The sequence below is a fragment of the Galeopterus variegatus genome, unplaced genomic scaffold, assembly GCF_000696425.1.
Source record: "Galeopterus variegatus unplaced genomic scaffold, G_variegatus-3.0.2 Scaffold2732, whole genome shotgun sequence".
Classification (NCBI taxonomy): Eukaryota; Metazoa; Chordata; class Mammalia; order Dermoptera; family Cynocephalidae; genus Galeopterus; species Galeopterus variegatus.
In genome coordinates, this window is record NW_007728843.1 from 213,441 (window position 1) to 224,203 (window position 10,763).

At 36.3% G+C, this 10,763-nt stretch overlaps 1 protein-coding gene across 1 annotated transcript in view; it reads left to right on the top strand.

Moving 5' to 3' along the window:
* The first annotated feature begins 52 nt into the window (after nucleotides 1-52).
* KBTBD3 (kelch repeat and BTB (POZ) domain containing 3) overlaps nucleotides 53-10,763 on the top strand; it is a 23,507-nt gene continuing 12,796 nt past the window's right edge. The window contains exon 1 of the mRNA XM_008582830.1: nucleotides 53-262. The gene's annotated coding sequence lies outside the window, so the exon portion shown is untranslated. The remainder of the gene's footprint in view (nucleotides 263-10,763) is intronic.

Consider the following 10,763-nt stretch of genomic DNA (forward strand, 5'->3'; position numbering starts at 1 on the left):
ACTCACTGTCTCGGCCGCCTCCTCTAGGAGAAAACGGCTGGGGGCGGAGACGGAAGCCGGCCAAGGCGCTCTGCGGCATCGTGTGACGTCATTGGGGCGTGCCTTCGGAGGCGGGCGAAGGGAGGGACCAAGGCCAATAGCTGCACCGTTACGCCACTCACGCTTGCGGAAAAACTAACGGGACAGCCGGGCAAGCCAATCGTAACCAGTCTTCTGGAGGCAAAGGAGACTGGGGTAGAGACTTCGGAGACTGCAGTTGCAGGTGGGTGAGCTCCGGGGTCTAAGGGAAGAGTGGGGTGGTAGCACCTTATCCCCGAGGACTTGGCCCTTACGACCCACAGAGAAAAGGATTTCCTTGGCTTCGGCTGCTTCTGTCGCTTCTTCATATTTGGGGGTGGGAGAGGTGTCCGCGGCCAGGAGGAGACCGCCGTGGTACCCCCTGGAGTTGTACAACGCGGTGGCCCTAAGTTGCTTCCCTCCCTCCGCCTCAACCCCATCGGCTGAAGACCCACCCTCACCCAGGACACTCCCTACCCTTAGCAGCCGCCCACCACGAAACCCTCCACTGAGGGCCGACCTAAGACACTATCCCAGTGTGGGGCTCTGGCCCCGCCTGAACCCGAGGCCGCCAGCTAATGCCGACCCTTTACTGCGGGATGAAAACGCCCAGGTGCTGTTTTGGGATTGTCAACCTTGGGCCGGATCCTTAGGGAGAAAACTGAGGATTCTGTTGTTGAGGCATCAGTGATTCGGTCCTTCCTTAAACAGCAGCAGAACCAAGTAAACTTACGCGACCCTTCAGATTTACTCTGTGCCTTTGCTCAGTTATTTTCTCAGGACCTTATGAAGGGTCGTGTTGATGTATGTCTCTGTTTTCATAGTTTCGTGTAGACTGTTGGTGGCTTTTACATGACAGCCCACTCGATCAGAGTCCCCTGTGGGTTTTGGTCCAGGGAAAAGTTGGTCTCTGCAGATGAATGCAAATGGCTGACTTGGTGGTAGATTAAATGCCATACTGTGGTATTCAGCCAATTCCGGGAAAAGTTGGTCTCTGCAGATGAATGCAAATGGCTGACTTGGTGGTAGATTAAATGCCATGCTGTGGTATTCAGCCAATTCCCTTCTTCTTTTGGCTGCCAGGAAATATCAGCCAAAGGCTGCAGTAGCAGTTAACATGATTACTTGCTTATTTCTATCCTCCTCACGATGGATTCTATTCTGTTTTAATCTATGTTTGTTTCCATTAACTTGTCGTAATTTTATGAGCCCCCTTGAATTCTGTGCGAGTAGATGGGATTTTGAACACACACAAACCCTCAAAGGACAGTAATATGAATTAATGGCGTGATATATCAATTCAGTTAATATTTAGTGAAAGCCTATGTCAGGTGCCATATTTAAGGTCTTACCACTTGCAGAGAGCTTATAGTCTAAGCTGGCAAGGCAGGTAAGGCACGTATATAAATAAAGCTACAATACGAGAAAATGACAAGATGTCAAATAAATAGGTACTCTACTAGTCATAATTCAGTTCTCCAATTTTAACTTTGTGTGTCTAAGCATCGTGTTACAACTTTTTCTTTCCTGTCTTTGAGCTGTTTTTTTTATAATTTTGGTATATAACTTTTATGTTTCTAAAACTTATATGTACATTATCTTGCATGTTCTTCTTGCATGTTCATGTGCAGTGGTTATTAGACTGAGGAGAGTCCAGCAAGGTAGGAAAACTGAGGAGTGTTGTGGCACAGATACAGAGACAAGTGTTTCAAAAAGGGATAACTAGTTAACACCTTATATTCCTGAGAGATTAAATAAGATGAGAGAGAAGTGAGCATTTGACTTCAAGATGGTAATGTGGTGACACTGACCAAGGACAGTTTTAAAAGGGTAAAAGAGAGGGACTTGATTGTAGTGGGTTGAGATGATAACTGGAGGTGATGCTCCCACAGATTGTTCTTTAAAGAAGTTTTTCTGGGTTAAGGAATAGAAAAATGGAATGGTAGGTAAAAGGTCAAAGGATAGATTTTTGTTTGATGTTTGTTTAAAGATGGGAGATACAAGAATTTTCATGCTGATGAAAAATGTCTAGTAGAGTGGAAGAAATTATTGATGTAGGTGTCTTCGTCCGTTTTGTGTTGCTATAACAGAATACCTGAGTTGCTTTGCCTCACACGGATTTGTCACCTCTCTTACCCTGGGTGATGGAGCCACAAAAAGGATTACTCAAAGCCCATTTCTTCTGAGCAGTGAGAGACCCCAAAGGGGTTAATTTCCCAGAACCCTCAAGAGAGAGGCATTCCTTCCTTTGGAAATTAACCACAAACTGGGGTTCTTTCCCTGCATTTATTCTCCAGACCAGGAAGTTACAGGAAAAGAACATAGGTGGGGTTGTGGCTAAATATAGTTTAGCAGTAGAGGCTGGTAACATCAGTGGAACAAGCAAAGTGACATTCCATAATGCAGTTTGCAAAAGGTTAAGTCAATCCACCAACAAAAACTTGATCTTAGCAGACATTGTTTTTCCCTACAGCAATTCCCCCAGTATTTTACATATCAATCAAGTAACTTGTCTGTCTTTGAGCCAGCAACTTTGCTGTGTTACAAAGACTTTAGCTTGAGGAAAGTTTCCTGTCTTTTGCAAGGTTAACATTTCTATATGTAATTCCAAAAGATTAGGCTAAACCTGAGACTATAGGGCTTTGGAAAATAGGCCCTGTGAAACACATTTTCTCCATAAATGTCAGTACACTCCACACCTGAGACTGGGTAATTTATAAAGAAAATGAAATTTATTGCTTACAGTTTCTGAGGCTGGGAAGTCCAAAGTCCATGTGGTGGTGTTGACAGTGATTCTGGGATCTCACGTTGGAAGCAGAGAGTAAAGAGAAAGACACTCATCTTCTTTTAAAGCCCTCAGAACCACTCCCCTGACCACCATTTTTAATCTATTCACTACTGCATGGTCCTACAATCCAGTCACCTCTTCAATTACCAAGGCTCCAATTACCATAATAGGATTTCCCACCCTCTTAACAGTCACAGTAGGGGCTAAGTTTCTAAGTAAAACTTGGGGAACACAATTCAAACTTCAATGAGTTTTGGGGGGACATAATTCAATTCACTACAGTAGGAGATGTGGGTAGTTGTGTGTGTATGTTTTCACCACTCTAAAGTGCACTCCATAGTGAAGGACCACGTCTACTCTTAGCTGTATACCCCACATCTAGAGTAGTACCTGCCACAATAATAGCTACTCTATGAACTTTCTAATATTTGTTGAATAAATGACGATGTGGGTTCTGCTTATCTTACGTTCTTTCAACTCATTCTTCATAGGTCAGCTAGAAAGATTTTTTTTTTAATTAGATAATGTCATTGTCCAGTTTAAAGTCATCAGTAGGTTCCTATTGCACTTAGAACAAAATCCTAGCTCCTTGTGTCCTGGAGGATCTTACATGAGGTCACACCTGCCTTCTGCAGCCCTAGCTCCTGACACTCTTGCTCTCATTAACTATATTCCAGCCACACTGGCCACCTTTAATTTCCTAAAACTGAAGGACTCCTTTCTCACTTTAGGGCTTTATACATGATTTCTCTCGCCAGCCACTTACTTTCTCATCATTCATGTCTCAACCTAAATGACACCTTCTCAGAAAGGCTTTCCCAGTAATGTAGTAGATGAGAACAAGGGTTCTGGAGACAGAATGTCTGAGTTGACATCCCTGCTCCCCACTTACTTTTTGTATGATCTTAGGCAAATCACTTAAGTTCATTTTCCCTGTCTGTAAAATGGAAATAATAGTATCTGCTTATAGAGTTGTTTTGAGGATTAGAAGAGTATATAAAGCATATAGTACAGAGCCCAGCACATAGTAAGCACTATGTAAGTGTTCACAGTTACCGTTATTATCTGAAATTGAATGTCCTCCACTGTTCATTTTTATTTACATTTCCCTATTGTTTCTTTACAGTGTTTATAACAACTTACAATTATTAATTTGTGTCACTTATTTATTGTCAGTCTTCCTCACCAGATACTGAACAAAGAAGCAGGGACCATGTCTGCCTTTTATTCTCCTTGCTATCTCTAGTGTCTGTCAAATAGTTAGCGTCTATAATAAATATTGAATAGACTAGGCCAGAAATCATGCTTTGTATTGAAACATTGGTGACCAAAGTAATATCACTGGAGGACCCAATGAAATCAAAGCCCAGATCAGTCAGAGCAGAGCTTTACTTTAATATGCTACTTCTATCAAGCAGTGTTTTTGTCATCACTTTGTATCAAAGGCTTGGTTCTTAGGCTTGATTCTTATACTTTTATTTATTCAATTATTTAAATCAAATTTTAGTGGAAGACATTAAAAGAAAGAATAAGAATAATTTTGATATTAATTCAGTGTTTTCGTCAGGAAGGTATTTCAATGAAGATGAGAGGCAATCTTACAAACTACATTATTATTTCATGTACTGTTAAGAAAAAGTTACCAACCTAACTGTGACACAACTTTTTGTCACTTGGAATTTTTCATAGTTATGCAAAGAGCCCCTTTTTAAAAAAAATCATATAACAGCCTTGTGCATACACAGAAAGAAAAATGTAAGCAAAATTATTTAACCGAGGTACTCCTACAACTTAACATTCAAAGTCTAACAATTTTGATTCACTTTCAACTCAAGAATCTTTATGTCCATGTTTTATCCATATAATATTCTCTGTTTAGAGCATTAGTGATATATCATTTCTTAAATGAGCATCCATTATTATCTCCAGATTTTTTTTCCAAGACGCTGATAACCATTCTTCAGATTTAATAAACATGTAATGACAAATATGTCATGGATACTACCCTACCAAAGTGATTATAAGATGCCTGTCAATTTCAGATATAAGTGTGAAAAACTTTGTCTTAAAAATCAATAAAATATTGTAATTGAATTTGAAGAATATTTGGAGAAAAATGATTAGCTTGCAAATCTTTTGCCAAGAATCAAGAATTTTTTAACAGTTAATAATGTTATTGATTTTTATCATTAATATTTATATACCACTGATAATATTAATTTAATATTCATGATACTATTTACATATCAAAACATTCCAGTGTGATAGTGTGTCCACTTTGCAGATTAAGAAGCCAAAGACTCAGAGAGCCTAAGTAGGAGTCACTAGTAAGTGATGGACCATTTAGGGCCCTCTTCTCTCCTGCTCCAAATCTCACGTTCTTTGTTATTTGCAAAATACTGTACACTAATATAAGTAGAGATGTAGTCAAACGAAATTTGCAAAATAGAAACTTTCAGCTTCTTGGATTTGACATTCTATGTAGAATACACACAGCACGATTTGCTTTTCAACAACTTTATAAAAGTGAATAGCTATGGATGATCCTAGTATAGTTTATTATTAGTATAATTTATTATTTGTTTATTATTTTTATACTTGAAATTGTCTAGTTAAGTTTGTTTTTATGCCAATTTATAGAAATAAAAATTACTTTATGCTTACATCATTGGGTTCAATTGTTGTTCATGAACCATTAGCCTCAATAATTGACTTAATCCAACACAAGATCTAAATTACATACATGTTTTTAATGACATTGAAGTTAGTGAAAAAGTGTTTGTGGTTGGGGTTTTTTAAGTTGATGTTCTCAAAACTTATGCCACTATGCAGAAATATTATTTTTATCCCTTTGAAAGTCTCTAATTTGGGTACCTTTATGCTGTTTTATTTTCTACTTACTGAGGAGCCGCTTCATCCCAAAAATAAAGTGATGTTTTCTTGGCATTTGTAAATATTTTGAGCAAGAACAAAAGAAGAATATCAAATTAGTTTCCAAATTGAATTGATAATTTCTTATCTTTTAATTTTTATTTTGGAGCCGCTTCATCCCAAAAATAAAGTGATGTTTTCTTGGCATTTGTAAATATTTTGAGCAAGAGCAAAAGAAGAATATCAAATTAGTTTCCAAATTGAATTGATAATTTCTTATCTTTTAATTTTTATTTTGGAATAATTATATACAAGAAGTTGCACATTGCATAGAGAGTTCCCATGTATTCTTCACCCAGTTTCCCCCAATGGTTGCATTTTACATAATTATAGCACAAAATCAAACCAGGAATTTGACGTTGGTGCTGTGTGTGTGTGTGTGTGTGTGTGTAGTTCCATGTCATTTTCTCACATGTGTTGATTCCTGTAACCATCATCACAATCGAAATACAGAGTACTGTAGGTCACTATAAAGGTCTCCCTTGTGCATAATTACCTCCCTCACCCCCCACCCTCCACCACTTTCAGCCCCTGGCAACCACTAATATGTTTTCCAAGTCTACAGTTTTTAATCAAGAATGTTATATAAATGGAATCATACCGTATGTGAACTTTTGATATTGGCTTTTATTTACTCATCATAATGCTTTTGAAATCTGTATAAGTTGTCAGGTGTATCAGCAATTTGTGCCTTTTTAATGGTGAGTTGTTTTCCACGTATGGATGTAGCACAGTTTATTTATTCATTCACCTGAGCAACATTTTGGTTGCTTCCAGTTTTTGACTATACAAATGAAGCTGTTACAAAACAGCACATACAGGTTTTTCTGCACACATAAGTTTTCATTTCTCTAAGATGAATACCCAGCAGTATTGTTGGATAAAATGGTAAGCATATGTCTAGTTTTTTAAGAAACTGCCTGACTATTTTCACCAGCAACGTATGGGTGACAGTGTTTCTGTACACCCTCTGGAGCATTTGGTGTTGTCACTATTTTCTGTTTTAACCTTTCTGATAGATGGTAGTGGTAATTCATTTTGGTCTTAATTTGTATTTTCATAATGACTAATAATTTTGAACTTTTTTTTTTTTTTTTTTTTTTTGGGCAGCTGGCCAGAACAAGGAACCGAACTCTTGACCTTGTTCTTACAAGGCCATGCTCTAACCAACTGAGCTAAACCAGCCAGCACCTGAACATATTTTTATGCATTTATTTGCCATCTGTATATTCTCTTTGGTGAAATATTTCTTCATGCCCTTTCTCCATTTTTAATTGGATTGTTTGGTTTTTTACTATTGAGTTTTGAGAATTCTTTATGTATTATCAGATTTGGTTCACAAGTATTTTCTCCTGGCTTGTAGCTTGTCTTTTCATCTTCTTAATTGGGACTTTTATAGAAGAAAAAGGTTAGTTTTGATAAAATCCCATCAACTTATTTTTTAATGAATTGTACTTTTGATGTCATGTCTAACAACACATTGACTAATCCCTGGTCTGGTCACCAAGATTTTCTCCTATATTTTCTTCTAAAAGTTTTATAGTTTTATATTTTACATCTAAGTCTGTGGTCCCTTTTGAATTAGTTTTTGATAAAGTATGATGTTTAAATCAAGGTTCATTTTCTTGTCCATGGATATTCATTTGCTTCAGCACTATTTATTGAAAACATTATTTTTCCTCCATTGAATTGCTTTTGCATTTTTATCAAAAGTTACTTGGCTGTACGTACTTGTGTGGGCTATTTTTCATTTCTGTATTCTGTTCCACTAATGTATGTATCTGTCCTTTTACCAGTTTCACACAGTCTTGATTACTATAGCTATAATGTCTTAAAATCAGGTAGACTGATTCTTCCTGTACTATTATTCTTTTCAAAATCATGTTAGAGGGCTGGCCCATGGCTCACCTGGGAGAGTATGGTGCTGATAACACCAAAGCCATGGGTTCAGATCCCTATATAGGGATTGCTGATTAGCTCACTTGGGAGAGAGTGGTGCTGACAACACCAAGTCAAGGGTTATGATCCCCTTACTGGTCATTTTTTTAAAGAAAAAAGAAAATCGTGTTAGATATTCTAGTTTCTTTATCATTTCATATAAATTTTAAAGTAATCTCATCTATATCTATTAGGAAATCTTCCAAGGATTTTGGTAGGAATTATGTTAAGCCTGTGTATCAGTTTGGGGCAATTGACATATTTTGTTAGATTTATGCCTAAGTACTTCTTTTTTTTTTTTTGAGCTATTATATTTTAAAGTTTGGTTTTCATGTGGTCATTGCTAGTATATAGAAATATAGTTGATTTTTGTGTGTTGCTTTTGTATCACGTGGCTTTGCTGAATTCACATAAGTTCTGTGAGGCTTTTTTCCTTGGGACTTTCTACGTAAACTATCTGGACATCCACAAATATAGTTTTATTTTTTCCTTTTTAATGTACATGCCTTTTATTGAATTTTCTTGCTTTAGTGTGCTGGCTACAGACTCAGCACTATGATGAATAGCAGTGGTAAGAGTGATCATCTTTGCCGTTTTTCTCATCTTAGGGGAAAGGCATTCAGTGTTTTACCATTTAGTATAATGTTAGCTATAGGTTTTTTTGTAGATGTTGTCTGTCAAGTTGAAGGGGGAACTTCCCCTTCATTCCTTATTTGCTAAGTGTTTTTCTCGTGAATGGGTGTTGGATTTTGTCACATGCTTTTTCTGTGTCAATTGATATGTAATTTTTCTTCTTCAGCTTTCTAATATGGTGGATTACATTGATTGATACATCCCTGCATAAACTTAGTTAGAGGGTATAATTCCTTTTATAAATTGCTGGATTCTTTTTGCTAATATCTTTTTAAGAATTTTTGTAGCTATATTTGAGAAATATTAGTCTCTAGTTGTAGGGTTTAGATTTTTTGTTTGTTTGTTTGTTTGCTTAGGCTGCTTTCTTTGTAGTACCACAGTAATACTGGCTTCATAAAATTAGTGTGCTGGCTGGTTGGCTCAGTTGGAGAGAGCATAGTGTTATAAGGTCAAGGGTTCAGATACCTGTACCAACCAGCCACCAACAAAAAAAATAGAATTAGTTGGGTAGTGTTACTTCTTCTGTTTCCTGGAAGAACTTGTATAAAATTCGTATTAATTCTTCTTTGAACTTTTGATAAGTTTAATTTCTTTAATAGTTATAGTGCTGCTCAAATTATAAATTTCATTGAGTGAGTTGTGATAAGCACTTAGTACTATAAATTTTTCTCTCAGCATTGTATTAGCTGCATCTCACACATTTTGATGTTATATTTTCATTTTTATTCAGTTAAATGTATTTTTTAGTTACCCTTGGGACTTCCTTTTAGACCCATGGATGTTTAAAAGTCTGTTATTTAGTTTATAAATAAGCATTTGGAGATTTTCATGTTTTTTTTGTTACTAATTTCTAGCTGATTTTATTGTGGTTAGAGAACATAATCTGTGTTATTTCAGTTCTTTTAAATTATTTGAAGTTTTCCTTTTGTACAGTATATGGTGAAACTACATCTGTGTTTCATGGACAGTGAAAAAAAATATGTATTCTGTTGTTAGGTAAAGTTTTCTATAAGTGATGATTAGATTCTGTTGATTAATGGTATTGTTCAGTTCTATATCCTTGCTGATTTTTTTGTCTGGTTTTATTAATTTTAGAGAGGGGGGATATTGAATTCTGCAGCTATAATAGTGGATTTGTCTATTTTTCTTTTCAGTTTAGTCAGTTAATTGCTTCACATATTTTACAGCTTTATTGTTTGGTGCATACACATTTAGGATTTGCTAGTCTTCTTGGTCGATTGACATTATGTAATATTCCTCTCTGTTTCTGATAATTTTTTTTGCCAAAGTCTACTTTATCTTGTCTTAATATTACCATACCTGCTTTCTTTTTGTTAATATTTGTGTAGTATATACTATCCTTTTACTTTCAACCTACTTATATCATTATACTTGAAGTGAGTTACTGTAGGAAGCATAAAGTTGGGTCACCTTTTTTAATATACTCTGGTAATCTTTATCTTTTAATTGGTATATATACACCATTTCGCTTAGTACAGTTATTGATATGTTAGTATTTAAGTCTGCTATTTAGTTTTTGTTTTCTGTTTATCCTCTGTTTATCATTTCTCTGTTTTCTTTTTTCTGTCTTGTGGGTTACTTGAACCTTCTTTAGTATTCCATTTTGATTTAGCTATAATGACTATGAATGTTATCTCTTCATAAAAAATTTTTTAGTGGTGGTTCAGCCTTCTCTAACAACCACTCCCATGGGGGCATCAGAGGGGGGAGGTCTGAAGCATCTCATTACAGCCTACCATGGGCAGAATTCTAGGCTCTCTATTGTACCTTTGCAAGCATGGCTGAGTATAGAGCCACAATTTGTTTTTTGTGGTGTTCAGCTGAGGTACACTGATTATAGTTTAAAACTATTCTGTGTTGTTAGGTTACTCCTTTCCTGGTCCTGTGGCTGAGGAGAGCAGGTTTTTCTTGAGACTGTTTATGTGTGCACCCATTGGTATTTCAGGGTGCCAGCTTCTTCAGTATCTGGAATATATTAGGCAAAAAGAAAGCCCAAGAAACTCAACACCACATTGTTCCTCAGGTCCCAAGTTCGCTAGCCAGCCTGCTGTCTTCTCTCCTGTTTTCAGTCTTCATATATTTGCGATATATATTTTTATATATGTCCAGAGTTTCTTGTTGTACTTAGCAGGAGAAATAGGGAAAAGCAAATCAACTATACCTTGCTGAAAGCAGAATTATCTTTTTTTTTTTTTATAGGAGTTATAAGAAGTCAAATACTGTGTAAAACCCATGAAATATCTTACTGGCTTAGCAAATGTTAGTCATTATTATCATATATGTCTTTCTTTTTAAAAATGATCTTAAATTGTTACGGTAATTTTTTTTTTTTTCTTTTTTTTTTTTCCTTTTTGTCTTTTTTCGTGACCGGCAACGGATTGCAACCCTCAGTGTC